The following is a 27,292-nucleotide window of genomic DNA, read 5'->3' on the forward strand; positions in this document are numbered from 1 at the left end:
AATCAACCAGCTGTCAAGCCGATGCATCAGAAGAAACAGCAATGCACTCCCATAAGAAAAAGCAACACATCAGGATGTTTTGCAAAACATCTGCTCCTTTACACTGCAGATCTGTAATAAAAATGCAAACAAAGAAAACGAGAAAAAAGGCAACAGGATCTAAAAAGAAAGCCTTACATTACTGTCTTATTAGCATTTTCAACGTCTCCCAAGAAGACAGGAATTCATTCTTGTAGCACTTTCTCCTTATCATAAAGCCAGTATGAAGATTAAATATAGTGCAGTGGTCAAACAATGCTTGTTGCCTCCATAACAAAACCACTGACGATTTCTCTTGTGAAAATGCAAAGCATTTTATTACATATTAATGAGGATAAACTATTTCACATCGAAAGGTACAAAGCATGTATTTACTTATCTTTCCTGTAATACCGTTCAAATAATTTTACGTTATTGGCAACCTGCAATATTCTATGGTAATTAAACTTAGAAACAATTACTTTTTTTTGTGGGAACACTGACTTGCAAGGAACCCAGCACAGTTGTATTTAGGGCTTTTTTTTTTGTTTTGTTGTTGTTTTTTTAAATGGGATGAGAATACTGGTACCACAATTATAATTTCTTTTCAATATACAGTAGTCACACGACCTTATTTTGTGCAATTCAGAATACACTTTGGGTGAGGAATGAAGAAAGAACATTGCCCGACCCTTTGAAGAAACATTTTCTTCAATCTAGAGATCTATTTAAGAATTGCATCACAACCTAGTATTAATATTGCGTTGCTGGCAAGGACTTGGTATCATCTATGATTAAATAAATATCCTGTGCTTTAAATCAACATAAAATTGCTTGAGCATCAAAGAGATCCCTTTACAACTCCTAATCTTTCCTCTATACACATTTCACAAAAATTACCTGGGCTACCATTTTCTTAACACTATGCAGTGTATTGATTTTGCAGCATTGTGACAAAAATGTATACATAGTTTACTAGAGGCATGAGATGGCAAGTGCACTACCATTTTCTAGAATTACTTATCCTCTGTTGCTCACCATTTATAATCTGTCAAACCTCCTAGACCTTTGTTGCATGTATAATTTTAGAACCATCTGTTGTACAAGCTTTCAACTATTTAAACATTTTCATCTACCTAATTTTCACATAGTGGGAAAATACTTGATTCAACCACGCTTTGTGATGCACTGAAAAAAAAACAAACCAACACAACAAAGCCCACATGTACCCCTCGAGGTAGGCATCTGACATTTGCTCCAGTGCAATCTTAAGGATGCCATAGGTACATCCTTCAATACTGACTCGGATGGAGAAAGCATCTTGATGTACTAGCAGCTATTCCCATTGCTTCCTATGTTAACAGTTGTCAGTGTTTTTCCCAACCCTGAAGACAAAATGCAAATTAAATACAGGCAGTTTCATGTTCTCCTTAGTGTGACTGTTAATATGCAGCAAGTAAGACGAGTATAGGAAAAAACATGGGAAGACAGAACTTAAGCTACAACAGTTATTCTTTATCAGGTGCTCCGCGTTTCACTAAGTCCTATCATGTGACCAGAAAAACTTCTATGAGATTTTTTTTCTTTTTAAGAGGTGCAATTGAGAAGTAAATTGATAGAACACAGCCAGATATCGCTTCCCTTTTCACCACAGCTGTCACAGAGCTCATAGCCACAGGTAAAGATACTTTGTTCTTTTTAAATTAGTTTAGTACAGTAACTACGTTTGGCCACCCACATTACAGTGGATCTGGTACAGCACCTCACACAGACACAGGTACTTTCCAGCAGAACCTTTTAACAACGTAGTTTAGTTGCCTTCAAATACATCTCCCAAATCTTTCAGTTAAAAGCTGAACAACTGCGTTTCCCACGTTTCTCTCCCCCCTAAAGAAAAACCTGTTTAATCCGCAGGGAAGACACTAGTAGTACCTACTTTACATCGGATTACTACTTTCTGTAAACGAAAACAATACGAACCTGCAGATATGTCGTTATTTGACACAAGAACTTTGGAATGTGTTTTTAAACAAGTGACCTTAAGTTAAGCAAGCATTACGTATTAAATACTAAAGGCCTAGGGAGAGAAGGGGTAAGAAAAGAAAAAACAAACACACAAACAAGACGAGGGGGGGGGGGTGGTGGTGAGAACAGCCCAAAAGCGCAATTCTTTCTCTCTGCAACAAAACCAAACGCCACATAAAGAAACACATCCTTAATGTTCCCTGAACGTGCAGTCGCAACTAGGAGCCTTTCTCTTTAAAGTGCGGTTTTACAGCACGTTAGACCAGGAATTCCGGAGAGAAGTACAGGCTCTGGGGGGGAAAAAAAAAATCCCCCTTAAACTTTACATGACGTCACTGTATGTCCCTGTAACATTTCCTAAACTTTGAGTCTTTTCCAAAAGGACTTTGAGAATTTCCACGCGTCCCCTCCTGAAAGAGACAGGCAGAGTCGGGGATAAATGTTGCCCAAGATGGCGAAAGGCTCGTTGTTTGGAGGGCAGAAAAATGGAGGATATTGAAATATACACAAAGGGAGAAATTTCAGCAACTCGGCGCGGGACTGCAGCTGCCTGTTTCTCTTCCTAAGGACGCAGCACGCACAAAAGATGAAGGTTGAGGGGCCCGTAGCGAGCCGGCGGAGCGGCGCCCGCTCCCGGCCCGCCCCACCGCCCTGCCAGCGTTACGCCGCGGAACGAGCTTCTCCTGCGCGCCCGCGCTAAGCAGCGCGGAGCTCCGCGGAGCCGGGGGCCGCTCGTGAGCGGCCGAGCCCTGCTGGCTCCGCACGGCCGCTTCCCAGCGGCCACTCTGCGCGGCCCCGTCGAACGGCTGACGCCGGTCCGCGCCCTACCGGCCAGCACGCCTGGGACCGGCACGCCTGACTCGGCCTGACAGCCCCGGCCGCCGGGCCAGCTCCGCTGCGGCGAGAGAAGAGCGGGAGCACCAGCGGGGGAAGAGAGAGCCGGCGCGCAGCGCGCCGCACCACACAAAAGAGCCGCCCCGGCGGCCGCCGCCAGCTGCTGCGCCGCCCAAGAGGCTGCGGGCGAACGCCGGCAGAGACGTGACCGGCGCCGCCCGGCCAAGGGACGGGCTTGCGGCCGTAAGTAAAGTTTAAAATCGCTCGGGACCTCGGCCGTCCCGTCTACAGAAACCCCGGCCCGGCCGCCTGCCCAGGACTCGCCTGCCCAGGACTCGCCTCCCCGCGGCCCCTCCGCCTCCCGGCCGCAGGCCTGCCCGGGCAGGGCCCCATGGCGGGACGCGGCCAGCCCACCACAACAAAGAGGCGATACGCACCGACAGGGAAGCGGTCGGCGCGGCAGGCGCTGCCTGCACCGAGAAGCGAGGCACGGCGAAGCGCTGCGGCGTTCAAGGCGCTCGTCGCGGAGGAGGAGAAAAAAAAAAGCCCCACAAAACAAAAAACCAACCACCAAACCCACAACCAACTCTGCCTGCTCCCCACGCAGGGCGGGAGGAGCGGCTCTCACTCACCTCCGCAGTCGGGGAGAGAGCTGCCGGTGTGCCGGCTGGCCGCGGGCCGGGCTGCGTGTGCCGGGAAGGCTGCCGTCCCTCCCCGCGCTCAACAGAGCCCGGGGGCGCGCGGGGCGGGGGCGCGCGCCGGGCGGGGGCGCGCGCGGAGGCGGCCGGCCCGTGCCCCGCGCCAGGCTAAGTCGGTCGCTCCGCGGGGCCGCTTCGGCCTCGCCAGGCAGGGCTGACGTCAGGCGGCCTCGCTCCTCACGAGGCGATTCGCGGTGAGCAGGACGGCAGGCGGAATTGTTTATCTCCTTCCAGCCTCCCGGGAGCAGCGGGGCGCCAAGCGGCCTGCGGCTCCCCAGGCGCGGGCGTTACGCGCCCTCGGCACGGTCGTTTTGAGTGCAGAAAAAGTTAGGGGCAGTTGGCGTTCTTCAGGCAACGACAAAAGGATGCGAGTCGGTATTTGATCCTTGTTAACGATGACTGGATCGATCGGACGAGAAACACGACTGCGCACCTTAAGTACCTGAAGTAATGCCTACACTGCAGATTAAGGTCAGGTTCAAAAGAAAACAATAATTTTAACACGGCCACAAAGAATCTGCGATACAAACAATAGCTGGGGGAGAAAGGAGACCTGTTTCGAAGGAGAAGGCATTTTAAAGACGCCAAGCAAACCCGAAATTCGCGGTGGATGCAACGTTCAACTTTATGCTCCAGCGGAACTATAGAAATTAATAAGGCAGCAAGGGCGAGGGATTTACGGTAAAGTCAGGGGGAAATATTAAAAATCACCAGCTGCTGACACACAAATGACTTTTTACAAATCCAGTACATCTTTTAAATACCCATGTTCTTGCCTCAAACGACCGAGATAGGTTATTTGTAAAGTAAAAGCAGCGCTTCACTACAGCAGCCCTTCAAAGTATACGCATGGTCTCTCTGTGCTTTTTCTTTCTTCGGCAGAGTCTCAAACTCGAGCGGGGTTAAAGTACACTTCAGGAGCCAGAAGACTGCTCCCTATAAACCCTAACGCTATAAAGTTACACCCCAGCGCAATGGGGAAAGTCTTTAACGATTGCAGTAGAAGCAGGTAAAAATCGTGCTTGCAGAATCCAGGAACGCGCAACTTGTTAACCTTGTTAAGTGCTACACGCCAGCGTTTTTAAAATCAACGTTATTTCCAAATAAAGCTGCTCTCAGCATAAAGAAATATGCATATGTAGAAAGATGCCATTGTTTTCTGTTTCCTCTTCAGCCACTGGCGGTGATTTTAATTGTGCTGGAGGATCTTCATTAGTATTAACACATGGGGAGATTTCACAAAGCTGCTTCATTAGGAAAAAAAAAAGAAAGCTTGGCAGGCTAGCTCTTTTTGCATGCAATGAGAATGTCAGCCTTACCTCGGTCATTTGTAACATAATAAGTGCAAGCACAATGATTGCAGTGCAGGAACACTGGGGGAAGGGCAGAAATGCTGCCTAATATGGATATGAGAGAAGAAAGCTGCTCATTACACAGTAAAATGTATGCTAAAAATTAGTGAAGATGATGTCTTGCGAGACTCATGATAAATACATTAATGTGCTGATATAAATTTCGGTGTGGTTGGTTACTAGTTTATTTCATTCCCGTGATTCACATCCAGCAGCAAAGGTGGCATTTATTGATTTTCTTTCTTTTTTTGGTCCACCACATTCCCGGAATACAGATTTTAATCATTTCACTACACCACACTCGGTAATTTCATTAAAAACTGGAACCTTCCATTCTCAGAAAGGCATTTAATTTCAATGACACACAATTTCTTTTAGCAGCAAACTGTCTCAACAGTAAAAGCTGGCCTAAGGTTCAGATGCATAATTTAGTCCTGAGTTCTCCATGCTCTGCATTCCTTTGAAGCTATAATTTGACTAACTACCTAATAACTGTAATAAGGACAATGATTTCCTTATAATATGTTATTAACCCGTATTTAATTAACTCGGAGGCCAAGCTCTGTACATGTTTGATTGGGTCAGTACCTCTCTAACCTCAAAATTTACTAATAATGGTCTTGGGGGAAAAAAAAGAGTGTGGGATAAGAATGAATATGGGTACAATAAATAGCTGTTTTGCTCAGAATGTTATGCATCAAAAACTCATGCATTTTCCAAGACAACAGCATTGTCACTCAGGAGATAGCAGGATTTTAGAAGGGGAAGCAAACAATGGATTTAGATAATTCACTATCAAATTTACCAGCTGCTTATAACATTTAAAACAAATTATAGTATTTGTTATTACTGCTGCTACTACTACAAATAACCATTCCATTTTATTTTTTTCCTGTTACTAAGCCAAACCATAATAACTTATGAAAAATAAAGAGCTGTGTATGTTTGGACAATGTTATGTAATCTTTGTTTTCTGCAATGCTCAGCAGGACAGAATTTAATCAACTTGAACACAGCACCACAGGCCCCAACACATATATTTTCTCTTTTCTAAAGTTCACTCTGCTATCCAAATTTAAACCACTGCAGTATATTTAACCTAAACATCTGAGCAATGCCTTTTGCATTGCACTGAGTATTTATTTGGCCTTTGGTCAACAATTTAAAGTAGTTTTAGGTCACTGCATGGTCTGTCATAGTCCACAGTCAAATAGGTTTAAAAAGTTACTGTTTCTCCAGTGGTCACAAACAATCCATTTTGCTACTGCACATCTTACTATGGTATAAAAGATACAGTATCAATACCTTTGTTTTAATATGCTTATTCAACAGAAGCTGCTGGTAGTGGATGCTACTGATGCATTTAAAGTGATTAACTACGACATCAGAAGGGTTCCTTGCTTTCAAATTTGTGTGTTCACCCCCAGGCAGTGTTAAAACTGTAATTCTCAGTTTCAAAAAATGCAAATTCAAACTTCAGCATGTATACTACAAAAATGGGATTCTGGTTTCTTTTGCTTTCTCTGTATGATGAATTACTTACACATAGAGTTAGCTTTTGCATTCTTTGCAGGCTTCCATTATAATTGCCACCAAAACAAAGCAATATGCCAAGTCAAAGTATTATTTCATAGGTCCTTTTGTCTTTTCTGCTGTGCTTATTGACCCTGTCATTAATGTTTCTTCACCTAATCGCTTGCCACCACTAATGCATTCCTAAACTTGATGGCCGAAATGGGAGAAACCAGAAATAAAATCAAGTAAGGTCCATATTTACAGACATGTAACCTTACACGCTTGAATAACGACATTGGTGTCACTAGGACCATTCACATACCATACATAAATGTCAAGCCCGAAATTCCTACAGGACTATAGAATCATACTATGTAGGTGAAGTTCACTGTAATGATCTCTTTGAAGGCAAAGCCGGTTTAAGAGGTGACTGTCTGATCTGCCCCTGTTCACCGGTTAGCAGCACGAGTTTACATCCGTTCCTTTGCAGCAACTCAGCTGTTTGTGGGGGCTACACTCTAAGGTCATGAGTAAAGTTAAAACCCACACAAACATTTCCAGACTCTGATCTTGTAACGTGGCCTATTCTGGCAGACCTCCTTACTCATCTAAGGAAATAAAAACTATTTAAAAGTGTTTAAAAGGTTGTGCAGTATTCACTAGAGGCTAGAAACCATAGTCAATTCTTCCACTAGCAGATGTCTTGGAGTAGTGTTTGCAAAACATGTATTTTATCATTATAAAATACTTTAGTACAGATTTGACAAGGTAAGGACCAGCAGAAAGTTACCATCAAAGAAAAAAATTGGTTTTGGAAGACAGTAGAAGTAGCTATTTGTCTGATGAAAGGAAGGAACAGTTAGCATTCATGCATACAATTAATTATAAAATAAATCAAGCTCTATTTTCATAAGAGACTCACAAGATATAATTCAATTTTGGTGTGCAATCTGCGTTTTAAATCATTACATTCAAAAGTAATGGTGTAAACCAGTAGAAAGCGTCGCCTTTTTGTTGAATTTACTTTGGGTTTAAGAGGTTTGTTCTCATCACAGGTACTTGCTGGCACCGCAGAGGGTACGCTACCACTCTGATGGCTGTTTATACAAGTTAACACATCCAAGTACTCCTGGCTTTATGCTCTTAACACCACTGGTTTTGTCATTCTAAGGTGGCCAAAGAGGGATCAGCTTCTTACTATAAAGAAAAAGGTTAGAAGCACAAAACGCTGTGAAATCTTTGAAAGTACAAACAGGTTTATGTACTATATAAGACAAAAAGGCTTTTCGCCTGGACTGATGTGTTCACTGCTAGGTTGCTTCCATTAAGAAATGCTGCTTAATTGCTGAAAAGCACTATGTAGGGAGCTTTGCAAAGGTGCTGAGGCAAATGAATCCCCAGAAGAACAGCCCTGTTTGCAGAAAACACAGACTTTAAGTCAGATGATCTGAACAAGAGCCAAAACAAGGACTTCCAAAGGATGGGAAAGAATCTAGGCTGCAACTTCACACATACTATCAAAGCCTTAAAGTCTTCCCTAAGGAGCTCCTGCAGCAGCCTATGTTACAGACAACTTACCAGATACACTTATTAGAAAGTGCAGTCTGCTTATCACACATCTCACTGTGAAAAGAGACAAAATTAGCTATGAGTTATTCTATTTCCCTTCAGTTATTAGTTGTTAAAGGATACTTCCGCTCTCCTTAAGACAGCAAAATCTGTTATTTATTCTCTCTCATGCTCCACCCTTGCCTTCCAGAGCTTCCCCAGCATCCCTTCCACATCTCCTGTCTGAAAGCCCCAAGCGAGAACAAAACCAGCGTTTTATTAAGCAAATTAATCACTAACAATAAGAAATGTCAGTTAATTTTAAACAATTAAACTATCAACCCTTTAAAAGCAGATAGATGGAAAAATAAAAAGACCTTTCAGGATATCAGGGAGTGACTGGGCTAGGGGGAATGGAGCAAAGCTGGAGCTGGAGATGGGCAGGTTCAGGCTGGATGTGAGGAGGAAGTTCTTCATCATGAGAGTGGTGAGACCCTAGAATGGGTTGCCCAGGGAGGTAGTCGAGGCCCCGTCCCTGGAGCTGTTTAAGGTCAGGCTGGACAGGGCTCTGGCCAGCCTGATCTAGGGTAGGGTGTCCCTGCCCATGGCAGGGGTGTTGGAACTAGATGATCCTTGTGGTCCCTTCCAACCCTGACTGATTCTATGAAAGTTCTTCAGTAAGTTCTCTCTGTACTAATTATATCTTACTGTTAAAACACACGGATCTGTCAGAGGAGACATGGATCATCTCAGAACCAGTGTTCCATTTTAAGTACTAGAGTGCTTTTAGCTGCAAGTTATTTGGGCCAGATAGCCAGGATATAATTTTGACCCTTGGAATGAAAGAAAAATATGCTTATTTATTTATTTAAGTCAGGTAATAAAAGTGTAGAATACTAGAAAATACTTAGATTACTTGTTTCTGTTTGACTGGAAAAACACATAGTAAAGTTAGCAATTAAGGTACTGAAAATGCTCCATTACTACGAGAGCACATCTTCTTCTATCTAAATCCACTGACCAAAAGAGATGCTACAACCCAAAAAAAAGAAGAATCAGGAGCGGATTGTGTAGGTTTCTTTCTAAGCATTTAATCAGAAATAAATCAGATAAATACTACCTTGCAAATTCAGTTAATTTTAATCTTTTTCAAAAGCATCAGATGCTTTTTGCTATTTAGGTGTATTTGCATTTCCCCATCCCTGATTGTGAAATACTTTATAAAATAGCTTAAGGTTTTGCTTTTTTTTTCCGCTTGGTTTTGATTTCTTATCTGTTTGTGTGTGTATTTTGTTGTTGGTGGTGGTTTTGTGTGTTTTTGTTGTTGGTTGAGGGGTTTTTGTTTGTTTGTTTGTTTGTTTTTTAATGCCTGTGAAGCTCTCATTTGGGGGGACCAAAATTAAAGCTAAGTTTTCTCTGATCAAATGATGTAGTATGTTTCTTAATTCTTCTTCTTGCTCCTTTACCCATAGAATCATAGAGTCAACCAGGTTGGAAGAGGCCTCCAAGATCATCCAGTCCAACCTAGCACCCAGCCCTATCCAATCAACCAGACCATGGCACCGAGTGCCTCATCCAGGCTTTGCTTGAACACCTCCAGGGACAGCAACTCCACCACCTCCCTGGGCAGCCCATTCCAATGGCAAATCACTCTCTTTGTGAAGAACTTCCTCCTAACATCCATCCTGTACTTTATACTACGCCAATGTTACACATTTCTACAGGCTACCCCAAGGACCTAAGGCTTAACCAGATCCTGAAGTCCAGGCTGTCAAGAGTATCACATCTGTCCCTATCCCCACAGCAGCATGTTCAAAATACTTATCTTTAAAAAGAAACAAAAACCCAAAAAATCCAAACACTTTCACTGACAGAAGTCCAAAAACTTTTATGCATATCCCGAAGCAACAAGCTTAGACCTCCCCCTGGCACAACTTGAGGCTGTGTCCCCTTGTTCTATTGCTGGTTGCTTGGGAGAAGTGACCAACCCCCACCTGGCTGCATCCTCCTTTCAAATAGTTGTAGACAGCAATGAGGTCCCCCCTGAGCCTCCTCTTCTCCAGGCTAAAAACCCCACCTCAAAATCTAGTGTGAGTCTGTAGTAATTCCATCTACAAGTGAAAAGAAGCTCTTTTTGGGCGGTGTACAACAGCTGTTACACAGCAGACAAGACTAGACAATAGTTTAGGACAGGAAGTGATGGCATCTCTTATAAAACTATAGCTAAGCAGGAAATAACCTTATGTAATTAAGCCAACTTGAAATCCAGCCAGGTCACAAGGATTAAGAACTCTTGCAAGAAGTTCAGCAAACTCTTTGTTAGTTGCCCAAGAACTTAATTTGGAAACACAGCATATTACTACTGTATATATGTACAGTATGCACCAAAAGGAGCTATGACAAATTATTTTGTCAGTCTATGCTTATCTGAGTTTCACTTGGACTATTAAAGTTATCCTTAAGACACTTTAAATCATTTTATCCATAAAATGCTATGCAATTGGCTACCTTTAAAGCTACATCAAATGCTGCCTAGCTGATTTTTAGTATATTAAATCAGAATAACGCAGCATTTGTTTTCAACACTCAGCAATACTGCCACACAACACAGACATTTTTTGGTGGTTGGTTATTTTTTTGTTGTCCTGTTTTGTTGTCTTGCCTAGGTTTTACTTAACCTCTCTGATGCCTTCACAACCTTCAGTTTTGAGGCACAAACTGTCTTTGCTTACATAGTTCGGAGGAAGTTTTTAGCTCTTCTCTTAGTCTGTCCTTATTGTGTTTATATAAGCTAGAAAAAGTAAGATTTAGGCTGGGTATCAGAAAGATGTTATTTACAGTGAGAGAGATGGGACACTGGAACAGTTTGCCCAGGGAGGTCATGGATGCACCTCTCTGGAGGTGTTCAAGGTCAGGTCAGATGAGGCTTTGAGCAATCTCATGGGAGGTGTCCTTGCCCACAGGAGGGGGCTTGGAACTAGAGGTTCTTCAAGGTCCCTTCCAACCCAAACCACTCTATGATTTTGTGATTGTTTCCCTATATCATATATACTATTCTAGATGAGAGCTGGATTCAAAGGTAAATTAGACAATGTTCCTTAAAGGTTACATTTACTTGTTGTTGCTTCATTGTGTCACAAGCAGTAACCTTAAGTTTGAAAACAGCTAATGATTATGATCTTTTATAGGTAAACACTAAGGTTGATAGAACTAAGACCTGAAACCATAAGCCTGAGATTTTAAGTCCTACTAAGTTCTACCTTCCACACACTAAACAAACACTTATTAGGAAGAGTTTTGTACTAGGGTTAGTTGTAGCTGTTGGTAAAGAAATACACATTCCAGAAACTGATTGCTCTCCAGAAATTTGTTTTTTAATAATACAGTTTGTAGATGTGTTCAGAAGGATCTCTCCCTCTGCTCTGGTGAGACTTCATCTTGAATACTGTGTTCGGTTTTGGACTCCCCAGTTTAAGAGGGACAGGGATCTGCTGGAAATAGTCTAGCAGAGGACTATGAGGATGATAGGGGACAGGAGGGCATGGCTGATGAGGAGAGGCTAAGGGACCTGGGGCTTTTTAGTCTGGAGAAAAGAAGACTTAGAGGGGATTTGATAAATGTTTATAAGTATCTGAGGGCTGCCAGGAGCAGGGGGACAGGCTCTGCTCACTGCTCCCTGGGATAGGACAAGGAGCAATGGGCGTAAGTCGCAGAAAAAGAGGTTCTGCCTCAACACAAGGGGGAACTTCTTTCCTGTAAGGGTCACAGAGCACTGGAACAGGCTGCCCAGGGAGGTCATGGAGTCTCCTTCTCTGGAGACTTTCAAGGCCTGTCTGGATGTGTTCCTTTGTAATCTGTGTTAAATTGTGTTGTCCTGCTCTGGCAGGGGGGTTGGACTCAATGATCTTTTCGGGTGCCTTCCAACCCCTAACATCCTGTGATCCTGTGATCCTATGACTGCAATGCTGACTATTGTAATTAAAAAAAAAAAAAAAGTTTCTCCTATCTCCATGTCTTCAGAAACTCCTGCTAATCCACTATTTCTTAATCTGAGAACACTTTCTGCATCATCAGTTTGATTTCTCAACTCTTCTCACAGTCACTTAGACCTCTCAGAACATCGTCACCATGCACGGCACAAGGTAACCCAAATACAGATCAGGCATCTCCTAGCATTACAGAGGGGTGAACTACAGATCTGGAAATTATAACTCCAGCTATTGGAACTTCCATATTTTTCAAAATATGGAAAGTTTTCAAAATATGTTTCTTAAAGGACTAAAACACATTATCAAGGAAATCTTAAACGGTTTCATACACTGAATAACTAGCATCTTGTGATATGAAAGCAATCGTGCAGAGGACCTTTTCCTTACTAGGGAAAATTCAAAATACACTAAGTTTATTGCTGTACATCTGGGAGTATCTCAGGCAAGCAATCACAGAATCACAGAACTTTAGAGGTTGGAAGGGACATCCAGAAATCATCGACTCCAACCACCCTGCCAAGGCAGGATCACCTAGGGTAGTTCACACAGGTTTTGAAAGTCTCCAGAGAAGGAAGCTCCACAGCCTCTCTGGGCAGCCTGCTCCAGGGCTCCATCACTCTTCACTGTGAAGAAATTTCTCCTCATGTTGAGATAAAATCTTCTATATTCCAGTTTGTAGCCATTGCTCCTTGTCTTATTGATGCTGACCAGCAAAAAGAAACTGGCTTGTGATGGTCTGGGAGTTACCCACCCCACACATAATGAAATAACCCAGACTAGACTCATCTGCTCTGGAAAACTGAACGAAGCTTTATATTTAAAGCTTAGTTGTGTCCAGTTCTGGGCTCCTCAATTAAAGGGAGATGTTGAGGTGCTGGAATGTGTCCAGAGAAGGGCCTGGAACACAAATCCTATGAGGAGAGGCTGAGGGAGCTGGGGGTGTGCAGCCTGGAGAAGAGGAGGCTCAGGGGTGACCTCATTGCTCTCTACAGCTACCTGAGGGGACATTGTAGCCAGGTGGGGGGTGGCCTCTTCTCCCAAGCAAGCAGCAACAGAAGAAGGGGACACAGCCTCAAGTTGTGCCGGGGGAGGTCTAGGCTGGATGTTAGGAGGAAGTTGTTGGCAGAGAGAGTGATTGGCATTGGAATGGGCTGCCCAGGGAGGTGGTGGAGTCACAGTGCCTGGAGGTGTTGAAGCAAAGCCTGGATGAGGCACTTAGTGCCATGGTCTAGATGACTGCATAGGGCTGGGTGCTAGGTTGGACTGGATGATCTTGGAAGTCTCTTCCAACCTGGTTGATTCTGTGATTCTGTGATTCTAACTTCCTTTGTTGAATATTAAAATTGCACAAATTTATTACTATCCCCTACAGAGAGCTTTTGGCAAAGCTCTATGATGAAACCTTGCCTAAAGCACTTGCTGCTGGCATGGTAAAACAACTCATTTGTGGTTCTGTGAAAGCACATAACAATTCTCTTAAGTGGTAAAAAGTGTGTCATGTTTGGACTTTTTATGACTATCATAGGTACTGTTCTCAAACATGTCAATCCAAATTTTAGCTTCTAGTTTTCTGAGCACATTTTGATCAAGGAAGCCAGTAAAGATTCCTTAATATTTCCCATGGAGAAATACTGAGAAAAACCAAAACATTACAAGTGTCTAATCTTCAACATAACATTTCAACATTAAATCATACTCAGCAAATTTAAAGACAGCTTCATGATAGATAAGGTAAAAGGTTGCACACATTCCTAAAACTGAAGGGTGAAAAGTAACCTTGATGCTTTCCCCAGTATTTTTAATAGGCTATATATATTACATTTCATTTCCTCTTCTGTGGTACTTCAGCAGTTTAGCAAAAAAAATAAGGAAGTATTAAAAATAAAATTGAGAGCAAATAGTGGAATACCTATAGAGTTAATTGCTACACTCTGCTCCTTTTCTTTGATTTTATTAATGGCTCTTGGCCCACATTCAGCTGTACTTTTGATTTCTAACTGTTGAAGCAGCATGCAAACTAGAGTTTTCAGTCCAACACCATCACACAAGAAGCATCAAGCCAAGGTGCATCTTAATACCTTCATTATCCCTCAAGCCCCAAGGCTGTCTTCCAGTTGGTCACCTCTTTCCTCACACTCATCAATATCCAAATAAGGTCCACTGTAGGCACACATAAGATGACCTGAGTTTCACCCAGTTAGCAAGATAAGGAAATGTGACCCTTGCTGCCCCTGATGCAGATAGGGCAGTTATTGAACATCTGTGGTCTGATGTGGCACTCAGACAATGGCTTCTCACATGGCAGCCCTCATCCACCTACTCATCCTCAGGCCATGGCCTTAGCCAGACTTAGCCATCAGACAGCTGTGCCAGCCTGCCTGGCTGTGAGAGGGGAGACACAGCCCTGCCTCCTGCCTCTATGGCTGCACAGCACAGTAACAGAAATGACCATGCACTAGACTGAGCTGACCCTTGCTTCTCCAGAGCTTGTGTTCCCCCAAGCAGATCCACCTCTGAATGCCAGGAAACACTTAAGATGAGGGCCCACCTTGGGTTTTAAACCATAACTCTGCTTGAAGTTGGTTTTTACTAGTGTAAGATCAATTGGAGGTGACCTCCTGCTCAACTGGAGTGATTTATTGCACAATATCCTCACTCACTGTCAAGAAATCTTCTAAATACACTGAAATCCAGTTGTGCTCCTTTGATGAAAATGTGTGTAGGTGTCAAATAGGGCAGTGCTTCTGAAAGACTCCATTTACCTACATAAAAAGTGTGAGGCAACAACAAGGGAAATGTTCAATGTAAAATGTGTGAATGTTTAGAGTAGGTAGGAGCATATTTGCGCACAGAGCAATCAAGGTGGACAGTGGGGGAAGGAATAGCCATCAGCACAGTTTAGATGGAAAACAAAAGGCTCAGTTCTTTTCTTTTTCAAAGCAGTTACACATACAGGTTAGTAGATGTACTTGCTCCTTAAAAGGCTATGAAAGAGCGAGGTTAGGCATATTCATTAACCTGTTTTCACTGCTGGACTTAGCTCTAGTATGGAACTCTACAGTAAAAATACTGAAGCTAGTGGCAAAAATACCCCAAACCTCTTTTCAATCACCTATTAGCAGTACTTGAACAAGAGGCTAGTAAGGCAGATGTATGTGCATTTGCGTGTAGATGATGTCTGAAGTAGGAAGCCAAGAACCCTAAGCTTTAACACAGTCAATATAAGCACAGTGTAAAGGTAATAATAATGCCTCTAGACAAATCATGAGTGCAAGTCTCAAATTTTACAGGAATCAAAAGCAGCCAGCTTTGGATCCTTTTCTCTCATTGAATACAAAAAGAAAGGACCAATTGCTCCCATGAGATTCCAATGTGTAAATCTAACAAATAACTCCAATAACAAAGAGTTGCTTGATCTCTATTAGACATATTATCTGCTGTCAAAAATTGGAGCTGGTAGTAGAGGCAGTTCAACAAGTTTTTCCAGAGTTGAACATTGTTTAAGAGTAAGGACAAAGTGCCAACAACAGGCAATTTTTCCATTGCAGGCTAACCTCAAATGATTTCATCCCTTGTACTTAAGTGCACATAGAAGACAGCCAAGAAATCTGTAGACACTGCTGTTTGCAAGACAGAAGATCAAGGTAAGTCTCAAATAACCTCAATAGCTAACCTTAATAGTATCATTATAGTGCTACTGTCAAGAGATCTAGATGCTGGCATGGAAATTGCTAGCAAAGAATTCCTGTAGTTACAGTTGAAAGCTGTCACCAAGCAAGTCCTCAACAGTCTGTCTTTTCCTACTTGGGCATGTATTAAGAAAACCTGTTTACTAAAGAAACACTGCATTTCTGAGCCCATTCTTACCAGGCATTATTTTTTCCATCTTGCAGGCTACAAAAGGGTACTCCTCCACTCCAAGACCTTGAGCTATGTGTTGGTTTTTACTATTTTTCCATTCACTCTATTCAAGAGAGATGTTGAGATACTGGAAGGTGTCCAGAGGAGGGCGACAAAGCTGGTGAGGAGCCTGAAGCACAGCCCTGTGAGGAGAGGCTGAGGGAGCTGGGGGTGTGCAGCCTGGAGAAGAGGAGGCTCAGGGCAGACCTCATTGCTGTCTGCAGCTACCTGAAGGGAGGCTTTGGGCAGTTTGGAGTCAGTCTCTTCTTCCAGGCAAGCAGCAACAGAGGAAGGGGACACAGTCTCAAGTTGTGTCAGGGGAGCTATAGGCTGGATGTTAGGAGGAAGTTCTTCACAGAGAGAGTGATTGGCATTGGAATGGGCTGCCCAGGGAGGTGGTGGAGTCACCATCGCTGGAGGTGTTCAAGCAAAGCCTGCATGAGGCACTTAGTGCCATGGTCTGGTTGATTGGATGGGGCTGGGTGCTAGGTTGGACTGGAGGAGCTGGGAGGTCTCTTCCAACCTGGTTGATTCTATGATTCTAAGAATTCAGATAAAAATAGGGGAGAAGAGTATTTTGCCCATTGTCAAATTTATTAGTTCAGTTCCCTGAGCCGTCTTAACTTCCACCAATTTTTTCTTGTCAAATGCATTGACAAAAGTAATGTGAGTTTTGATTTCTTTGTCCTACTTTGCTGTATAATAGTAATTGTATTGATTGATACAATCATGAAAGTCTGAATTCTATAAGCACACAGCAGGTATTTACTATTAGCTATTAAGCTATCTCTTAAGGCTGTCTGAGACCTACCTTGATCCCTTTTGCAGTCATCAGCACTTATGGATTTCCTGTCTGTCTTCTATGTATCCTGAAGTATATGGAATGAAAAGAAACTAGGGGACAGGTTCTATGGCCTAACAAGCCTAAGCTTCATACATGTTTTGAGGAAGCTGAGAAATGAGGCTTTTTGCTCTCAAGTCTAGACACTAGTTGGATTTTGACTAGGGCTAGGTTTAAAGCACAGCACAACTAGCCCATTAATAAACAGCTTAGGTTTTGATGGACTGGCTTGGTGCAATCAGGCTTGGAAATTAGTCCTTCCATGCCTGCCTACATGGTCTTAAATAATATGAGTGGACTACAAATGGTATTCATGACATCCCTTTCAATCTGACATCCATTTTAATGTGCAGCCATGCCAGCTTCACATTCTGCAGCTTCATTTATATATGAAGTTGTATGCAAATACAAGTGCAACTGTTAATCATCTCTGGAGATGTTTTGTTTGGGTTTTTTTTTACATAAGAAAGTAGAACTTTAAAAATCCTCTCCTTCATGGATGCTTGAAAATACCCCATTAGTGGGGCTGATCATACACACATGAGCAGCTATATACTTGATGTGCATGGCTGTAACAAGATGCCAGCACAAAATGGAAATTTAGATAGCCAAGGAAGAAGTATCTGGATTCCAAAATCCTGGGTGTCAGCTATAAAAGAAGAAAGAAAGAACAGACTTTTGGAGTGGATCAGTAAGAGCTGTTCATTTTGATTCCTATTCCATTGGTTTAGATTTTTAAGTAAGTGAAATAGACAAAGATCTCAGATTTAGCTTCCTGTCAAGGACTACAAAGTTGACAGCTATTAAATGTCAGTCATCTAAGAGCTGAGCAGACCTAAGGACTGAAAATTTACATCTATTTTAAAAATAATCCTGTACCTCTGCACTGGCCTTTGCTGTTATAAAAAGAATCATTGTCAAGACTGCAAAGAGAAGCTCTTTGAGTCAACACATGGAACTAGTGCTGCATGTGTAATATCACTTTGGCCTCCTTGTGCTCATGAGCTTGTTATTCTAGTATGGTGTAGTGGGGTATCAGAGCTGTACACAAAGGAGGCAGCTGTCTATTGAATTCTTGACTCAGAAGTTGGAGCACAGAATTAAGTGGAATATTGAGTTGTTGCTCTCTGAGGAACATGACCACCACACAGGAGAGCAGGCATTCTGTCTCTACCTCTGACATGAGATGGTTTTTTTTTCTTGAACTGAATTCATAGAGCTGTTCATTACCTAAATATGCATCTTGACCACCTGTTTTCTTAAAGTACAGGGTATTCACAATTGCCACTGACATCAATTTAGAGCTGTTGTTCCAGAAAACATCTTCACAAAACACAGGTGCTCGACCTGAGGATCCAAACCAGTCAAGTAAAGTTAGCAGATATGTACTCCAATATGCCACATATGAAAGATGAAAAAAACACCACATGTTATAAATATAAACTGGTATGCTAGATCAGGATTCCTTATTCCAGAATTAAGTGTCATAGAAGCAAGGTCTAATTCGTGACCTAAATCATCATATTGCAAAGAATGTACTTTAAAATAATGTTTGCTCTTGTTCCAGATTAAAGAAATCATTACTTATGGCCTACTTCTTGCCTCTGAATTGATGAATTCCTCATGTGCCTTTCCAGTGCATACATTACTACAGCAGAGGAAGCAGAAGCTTCTTGTCCTTCCTCGGTTAGTATGCACAAGCAATTGTCAGAGTAATGGCATCCTGGCCTGCATCAGGAGCAGTGTGGCCAGCAGGACAAGGGAGGTTATTTTTCCCCTGTACTCAGCACTGCTCAGGCCACACCTTGAGTGCTGTGTCCAGTTCTGGGCTCCTCAATTCAACAGAGATGTTGAGATACTGGAACGTGTCCAGAGAAGAGTGACAAAGCTGGTGAAAGGCCTGGAACACAAACCCTATGAGGAGAGGCTGAGGGAGCTGGGGGTGTGCAGCCTGCAGAAGAGGAGGTTCAGGGCAGACCTCATTGCTGTCTAGAACTACGTGAAGGGAGGCTGTAGCCAGGTGGGGATTGGTCTCTTCTCCCAGACAACCAGCAATAGAACAAGGGGACACAGTCTCAAGTTGTGCCAGGGGAAGTATAGGTTGGATGTTAGGAGGAAGTTGTTGCCAGGGAGAGTGATTGGCATTGGAATGGGCTGCCCAGGGAGGTGGTGGAGTCACCATCGCTGGAGGTGTTCAAGAAATCCTGGCTGAGGCACTTAGTGCCATGGTCTGGTTGATTGGATGGGGCTGGGTGCTAGGCTGGACTGGATGATCTTGGAGGTCTCTTCCAACCTGGTTGATTCTCTTATTCTATGATAATCTGGTTTTGTAGTTTGACTTCAGTTGCTTTCAAACAGGACAACTGATTTATGTTCAATGTAGTAACAGACATTTGGAGACTTGTTTAAAATATCTCCCTGTAATCAATCTGATGTGTATTGCTGTTGCTAAAATTACACAGCAGCAATTTGAGACCTGTGACTGGAGAGGCAATTTTGTTAAAGATTCCTGTGCTCAGAATGCTGGCATTTCTGTCAGAGAAATTTTACTCATACATCTCCAATCCAAAGGTGATTTTTATTGCTGTTGCTTTGTAAACATGGCAAATTAAATGAAAAAGTATTTTCTCCAAGTCCTCTCTTTGTGAAATTGATTTTTTTTTTTACTCCTCCACTAATTTTAGGAGTACTTTTGTCTCCACAAATAAAACATTTGGTTTTCCACAATCTAAATTGTTGAAGAAAACTGAATTAAACATTAGAGGTTTTAGTCTACAAGCTATGTAATAACCCATGCATTGATTCCATGTCCTATCATCTATTAACTTCAGAAAGAGGTGTTCCACAGAAGCTGGGTGGAACAAGCTGACTATTATTAATTACTGTGTTAGTTCTTAATTTTGCCCTTAACTTTTCCTCCATCATTCAGGAGCGATCCTGACAGCCTCACAAGCATTATCCTTCTAGAGGCAGTGAACTTACCTCACACTGCAAGGACTTCTTTCCAAATGCTCCGTCAGCCAAAATTGCCACATCTTAGCATGCTCCGACCGGCGAAAGGTGAGCACAGAAAGCCTCACTGATGGTTCTGGGGATTGTTGTCAGCCAAATTGCTTAGGGGTTGTTGTCACTGATAGCTCAAGCCAGCATAATAACCATCTGATAAGACACTGCAAAAAGCACCAAGCCTATTAGTAAACAAATCTTTGGAGAGCCACAGTCTAACTTTGGGGTTTATCTTATAAAACAGCAATTCGGGTTCTTGTCAAGCACTTAATATTATGCCAAAGCTTTGACCACCAGTTTCATCCTGACTGTTCCTGAGTAAATCTTTAGATGGCTCTAAAGTCTCAAAAGCCTAAAAGTGCTGCCTAAATAAATGATTTTTGACAAACTTTCTGGACGGTTGCGATATACAAACTCAATTCCCATGTTCTGTCATTGAAGGTTTTAGGTTGGTTTGGGACGTTTTTTGTGTGTTGGTTTTATTGTTGATTTTTGGTTTGTTTTATTGTTCAAGTGTTTGTTTTTTTTTTTTTTCCAGGTCAGTAACTATGTGGTTTCAGGAGCATAATCAATGTTAATTGCATGTTATTTGATTTGGATAATGGTTTGGATGACTGTTTATCCTAAAGTAGATATTACCTTAACTATTTTACAGCTGACAATGATAAATGCTGACTGGTTATTTTAAAAGAGCACTGTGTTTATTTTTACCTCTCACTTGCAGCTCATAGAGCCTGAGGATGAGACTAAAATCATGTCTTCTTTCCCCTGTATTATCTCTTCATATGAATCTGCCAGTCCTGCTTAAATATTAAGGCAAACAAAAGAACCTATGGTTTTGATATCAAATGAGATACATAAAATCATTTAACTAATTGCATGAGTATGTTTTGAATCATGAGAAATTACAAGTATTTCTTATGATATGGGGTTTTTTTTTTGTCTTATTAATTGACAATAATGCAGAGGCTAAATGACACTTTCCAAATAAAACACATTCTAAATTGAATGATGTCAAGTGTAATCACAGGAATCTAAACAGATTAGCATAAGAATATTATATTTCTGCACAGTAAATGGAAGTAGACAGAGTTATGCTACAAAAAAAGATCCAGATAAATTCTTTTTGTCAGACACTTCTTTTGCTCTCTGGAGCTAGATTCCAATCCAAGCATTTAACTTCACAGATAAGCAATAATCCATAATTCAATCCACTCTCCCTCAAATGCCAGTATTTTTCTTACTGAATCTACATTATTTAAATCCCAGGCAATATCACTTGTTCAGCAATATGCTAAGCTCTTATCATAGCCTTAGCTAAGAAGACTGATGATCATGGAGATGAAGCAAAAGACAGTAAAAAAAATCCATGGCTGATTTCAAAGCTGATCAGTGCTTAACTGACCGAGACTCAGAAAGCAAAAAGAAAGTAACAGCAACCTTTATGACTGAAACTGAATAGAATGTGTCTAACATATTACAAAATCCTTACCCCTGATAATGACACACAAACAAAAAAGACTGGTGCTTTTGCATGCAGTTACACGGATGCAAGCCTTACCTGCAAGTGAGACAAAGAAAAGAAGTAAATTCATTAGAAGTTGCTAAAAAATTAAAGAGGATAACTTATCCTCAGAATATACACTCAGCCATTTCAGTGATGTAGTAAGTGACCTTGTCCTTCTCACGTTACCCTCAAGAAATACGCATAAATGACACCACAAAGCAGCATAATGTCTTGCAACAAAGCAATTTCTCAAAGGGTATTTAAAAGCAGTTTGAGAGTATTAGGATTGGGGCGGCACAGTTTTTCTTGCCATCTTTGTACATCACAGGGATAGCATTAATCAATAAGAATTCAGTTATAAAATTGCTTCACTGTGTAGCTTCACAGAGCAAGGTCTGCTCATCTGAATGATTTTCCTCACAAGCAGAAACAGGAAAAGTACACAAAAATCAGTTTTTACCGTAGCACAAGCTTCCTGATTTCACCATTTAGTGTTGCTGTGTCAACTGATGCTAATAAACTATGACAAAAAAGGGGGAAAAAAAACCAAACCCACATGCTGCATAAGTGAGGAAAATGGACACTGAGATAGAGAGAGCCCACAGTGCTGTGTGATGACACAATAGACTCATTCAGCCTGGAGTGTGTTTTAGAAACCTTTTTCCTACCTGCATAGGAGATTTGGTGTTTTAAGGTAAATAAATGATTGTGAAAGCCTTATTTCTGTGTTGACAGTGTAGCGTTGCTTGCTGTACTTGGCGGAGATTGCATTTTTGGCAGTGCATAGTTGAAATCTGACCAATTTTAGGGGTACCAATAAAATATTGTTTACAGCCCCACCTAGTGGTCTTAAACGTTTCCAGGGGATTTATGGAGTTGGCAACCTGTGCAGTTAGAAATAACTCTCTCCTTATTTTATTCTGGAGATATCCTCCTTATTTTTATACTTGCCTACGCATTTAAAAACGAAATTAATTTTATTTACCCTTTTTTTTCACAATATCTGTAATAATTTTACAGATATTTAGCGATTTTCATCCCAAAGTGTCAAAATATTTTATAACTGCAACATAACAAGCCAAGACACTATATAGGGATAATGGCCAAACTGTGTATCTAAGGATCCTGTAGCTCAGTGGTAACTGAATCCATTGTTGAAATGGAGCTCAATACCTATTTGACAATATATGTTAACATTGCAGACTTGTTTTAAACAAGCAGGAATGGCACCCTGGATTGTATAAGAAATGCTGTGTCCAGCAGGAGTTAAGGAGGTGATTGTCCCCTTGTACTCGACTCTGGTGAGGCCACACCTCGAGTATCCTATTCAGTTTTGGCACCTCATTATATGAGGGGTGCTGGAGTGAGTGCAGAGGATGGCAACAAAGTTGGGGATGGGGCTGAAGAATAAATCTTATGAAGAGCAACTGAAGGAGCTGGAGCTGCTTAGTTTGAAAAGGAGGAGGCTGAAGAGAGATCTCATCGCACCTGAAAGGACATTGTGGAGAGGCTGGTGTTGATCTCTTCCTACAGGTAATTAATGATAGAATAAGAGGGAAAGGTCTCAATCTGCAACTGGGTAGGTTTAAACTAGATACTAGGAATTTTTTTTTCCCAGCAAGAGTGGTCTGGCATTGGAATGGGCTGTCCATGGAGGTGGTTGACTCACCGCCCCTGGATGTGTTTAAAAGTCACTTGGATGTAGTGCTTGGGGATATGGTTTAAAGTGAATCTTATGGAGTAGAGATATGGGTTGGACTTGGTGATCCTGAGGGTTTTTCCAACCTGAATGTTTCTGTGACTCTGTGAATAGTGTTGAATCTGGAATTGCAAAAAAAAACAAAAACAGAAATGTAAATAGTATAAAAGTATAAATATTATAGCTTTTGTAAATAATGACCTGGAGTAAGTAATTCCAAAAGCTGATTTTATATCCAAATTGATAAAGAAATACCCTAGCACCTGTAGAGGAACACTGTCTCCCCCTTACAGTACAGGACCTTTGTACTTAAGTGACTCAGAAGCAAGAGTGCCATCTGCTGAACTGCCAAAGCACACGAGCAATTTATTTCTCAGGAAACCTGACAAAGAGAAAATGACGTTTAGAAATCTTTAGGCACTTGTGTCTTAACCACTTTCACATTGGGCTCCTGTATATATAGATGAGGATTCAGTCTTTAAATATATGATGACCTTTTGGTGGGAGCACCATTGATCTAGTGAGAAATGTGTTCTCATTGTTTTATGTCCTGTTTCCTGTGTACTAACTTTGCATCCTAGGTTAACAACATATTTTTTTCCTTTCTGTATCAGAACAGCAGCTATTTCTAAGGATTCAGTGTGTCATTACAACTTATCATGCTTCATGCTACAGCTAATACGTAGCCAAGTATCACTAAGGCATTAACCAAAGCCTCATGGACCACATATCAAGTGTCAACAGGGCGTGAGAAAGACACGGAATACAGGCTTATAGTTCTCATAAAAGGAGGAAAAGATAATAAATCAGCAACAGAAAAATATGGGTTTGTGAGAAATATTTGTTCCTGTGGAGTTTGGATGAGGCTTCCATAAATGCATTCCCTCTCATTCACATTCCAAAAAGACATATAATTTTTAAAATGATGTCTTGGATGTGAAAAAATTATATCTAAACATAGTTTTTTCATCCAGAAGAAGAATTTGTTTCAGTGAAAACAAACCATTTATGCATATGTGGATGTGTCCAATTATTAGTGGTAAAGGCAATAGGGTCCTGAAAGCGATAATGTCATTTTCAGCTTTCATGGATATTGAATTATGGTTAACCTTTTCCTGCATAACAGCAATGACTCTTCTCATTTTCTCTTATAGATAGCATAGCCAATAGTGCACTGTAAGGACATTTCACACAAGATTATGAGTTTCCCCAGAAAGAGACTAAACTTGATTTTTACCTCTCCTAGGAGAGAGAGAGGCTGAGGGAGCTGGGGTTGTTTAGCCTAGAGAAGAGGAGGCTCAGGGCTGATCTCATTGCTGTCTACAACTACCTGAAGGGAGGCTGTAGCCAGGTGGGGGCTGGCCTCTTCTCCCAGGCAACCAGCAACAGAACAAGGGGACACAGTCTCAAGTTGTGCCTGAGGAGGTATAGGCTGGATGTTAGGAGGAAGTTCTTCACAGAGAGAGTGATTGGCATTGGAATGGGCTGCCCAGGGAGGTGGTAGAGGCACCATCCCTGGAGGTCTTCAAGAAGAGACTGGATGAGACACTTAGTGCCATGGTCTAGTTGACTGGATAGGGCTGGGGGATAGGTTGGACTGGATGATCTTGGAGGTCTCTTCCAAGCTGGTTGATTCTATGATACAATTCTTGTATTATATACCTAACTCATCTTACAGATTCGTGTCTAGATTGTGCTTTTGATGACTTGACATTATTAAATAATGACCTGGCATTCCTCTCTTCAGCCTAAATGGCATATTTCTGAAGTTTCCCAACACATCTGCACCCACGGGATAGCGTCAGTTTAATCACGTCAAGATTTTGACACTGCATTAAGCAAATACTACCTTGTATAAATCTGTTTCTAAAAGGGTTTTGAGACTCAGTATTTAATCAAGGTGAAGAATAGAAGAAAAATCACATGCATGGAAGATGATATTTAGTGGTACTCATAAGCAAGCAGGTCAATCACACCACCACAATCGAATGCACTCCAAGTGAGATTTTGAATGTGCTGTGATTGTGGGGAAGAAGTGAGGCGCTAGCAAAGTAAGTGGGGAAGAGAGATGCCAGACAGCAAGTAAATTTTTGTGGCTTCTCTGGTTTGAATTGAGGCCTTCAGAATAAAAAATGTAAAAAAAAAAAAAAAATCAACATTGTGCAGTAATATTTTTATTGGTTATTAGACTTATTCTCAGGATACAGATAATTATGTAAAACACTGAGTTATACTACATTTGTATATTATGTATGGTTTGAGAATTCTGTAACTTCATTTAGAAACAAGAGAACAAACTAGGCCAGAAAAAGGCATTGTAATGAATGTAGTGAGTGAGAGAGATTCTGACCTGATTACATTAATACCCAATTCTGAATGTTATACTTAAATCTTGTTCAGTTCCTATTCAATATATAATACCTACTGAAGTTAGCTAGCTCTTGAAATTATCTCATTGCAAATTAACATCTACCTGAAAATTTCAGTGGCAATCAATCTTCGCTCTATCCAAGATTAAAAGCAGTGGGATGAATTCTTTCGCTAATGAAACAAACTATAATTTGCTGGATGGAGAGGAGTTACACAGCTAGAAAGGCAAAGAAGGGGGAGGAATACTAAAATCATGCAAGTGAATGATCAGTGAATGGTGATGTGATCAAATGAAAGACACTGAGAGGTTCCATGCAGCGTGTGAACACTTTTCAGTGCGTACCAGCAATGAAATTCAAGTTTGGGTTGCCAAAAGACTAGACAAAATTAAAACCTGGACAAAAGCCTTATCTTCTTGATTATCACTTCTGTACCCGTTCAATCTCAATGTACCAAAATACATCTCAGTCAAAGAAGGTGCAAGGATCTTGATCTGGGCAAGTATTTGAGATTCCAGAAACTATGGAACTCAGTGCTGAGATTTAATAGCTATGAGAAGGCTTCTGTGAATTGCAGGAGCAGCATGTCAGATAAACATGGAAGTTAACAGATCCACAAACCCACATCAGTTGCCACAGACTTTTCTACTTGTTCTAGGGCAAAAGTGTGCTAGCATCATCCATTGCTTTCCTACCCAGTCTTGAAAATTGCACCAAAGACAGGTTTGAACTTCTGTTTTGCTGAGACAAATTTACACTCTCTAATTCTTTTATTGTATAGCTGCCTTAAAATCAGAAAAGCTCCATTGGCTTTTGGGGAATAAAAATTATCTTCCCTTCTGCCTATTTTGATTCAAGTCAAAGCCCATGATGTTGCAGGTGCAGACAGCTTCATCTGAAGGGAATTGTGAAATAGAATTCGAACTTGCTACGACACAGATGAAGAACGGGTATAATAGCCAGGTACTAAACCATATCTATTCTGAAACAGCTTACAGGAGCAATTCTGCCTTCCCTGAAACCCAAAATAAGCTATGTTAGTTTTGTCACCAGTAGATGTTATTGTTCCTGTACATTTACTGTGTGCTCTACAGGCAAGCAATATAAGCAGAAATGTTTTCAAGAGTTTCTGTGCATAAAGTTCTTCTTATGTATATTTTCTGATTAAAAAAAAATTAAATTGCCATCACAATCATAAGTTAACTCTTACACAGTTGGATTTTCTTGGATAAATTGGAATTGCTTATTTGTAAATATTTAGGATGACTTGGAATCATTAGTTACATTTATGTATGTTGATCATAAACATATTAGATGGAAATTAATTAGAACTAAGCTTTGGTGTACTTATACAAAACCATCAAGACTATGTAAAGTTGAAAAAAAGGAAATGAAACAGCTTGCAAGTCTTGCATAGTTCTCACTGGAGAAAACAAAACATGGTATGCATTATACAAGGAACCTGACTGTAGACTTCCCAGTCTTTACAAGATGAAAAAAATCATTGTAGTTATTACAGAGGCAAGGTTTCAAGGTTATCAGTAAGTAAAAGCAAGGCTACATTTCCAAGCCAGTTAAAATGGCTACCCCAAAATTCTTTCAAAGGAAGCCCAGAGATGTTCTCACTAAACTATTAAAGATATTTTTAAATGTATGGCAATGGTGTCCAAGCCCAGATTCCTATTGTAAATTTAGGAACACACAGCTGGTACAGCCAGTATCTCCGTATCAACACAAATTTATGCTTTGCTACTCTTAACCTCTAGCATTACAAAGATTTATGAGTATCCTAACCTTTAAAGTTTGTGAAAAGTTCCCTAACGCCCACATAGCATATAAGGACAGCTGCTTGAAAATCAAGCTAGATATCTGATGTGAAAGTCACAGCCTATCTTACAGAGGACGCCAGTAAGATCTGTAAACACAAGTTTCACATTAAATTGTTAGCTGCATACACAAAGCTTATTTATTTGAGTAAAGTCTGCCAGACC

At 41.3% G+C, this 27,292-nt stretch overlaps 1 protein-coding gene and 1 long non-coding RNA gene across 16 annotated transcripts in view; one reads left to right on the forward strand and one right to left on the reverse strand.

Annotated features, from left to right (window-relative positions):
• Window positions 1-3,620, reverse strand: part of BAZ2B (bromodomain adjacent to zinc finger domain 2B) — a 142,467-nt gene extending 138,847 nt beyond the window's left edge. For 14 of the 15 annotated variants that reach the window (XM_064155448.1, XM_064155482.1, XM_064155549.1 and 11 more), the window contains exon 1: window positions 3,510-3,620. The gene's annotated coding sequence lies outside the window, so the exon portion shown is untranslated. The remainder of the gene's footprint in view (window positions 1-3,509) is intronic. The other variant, XM_064155525.1, reaches the window with a different exon arrangement.
• Window positions 1,626-5,969, forward strand: LOC135181981 (uncharacterized). Its single transcript, XR_010305033.1, has 2 exons — window positions 1,626-1,696; window positions 2,426-5,969. It is a non-coding gene; the product is annotated as an uncharacterized LOC135181981 (long non-coding RNA).
• Window positions 5,970-27,292: the final 21,323 nt, after the last annotated feature.

Source organism: Pogoniulus pusillus, chromosome 2, assembly GCF_015220805.1.
Source record: "Pogoniulus pusillus isolate bPogPus1 chromosome 2, bPogPus1.pri, whole genome shotgun sequence".
Lineage (NCBI taxonomy): Eukaryota > Metazoa > Chordata > Aves > Piciformes > Lybiidae > Pogoniulus > Pogoniulus pusillus.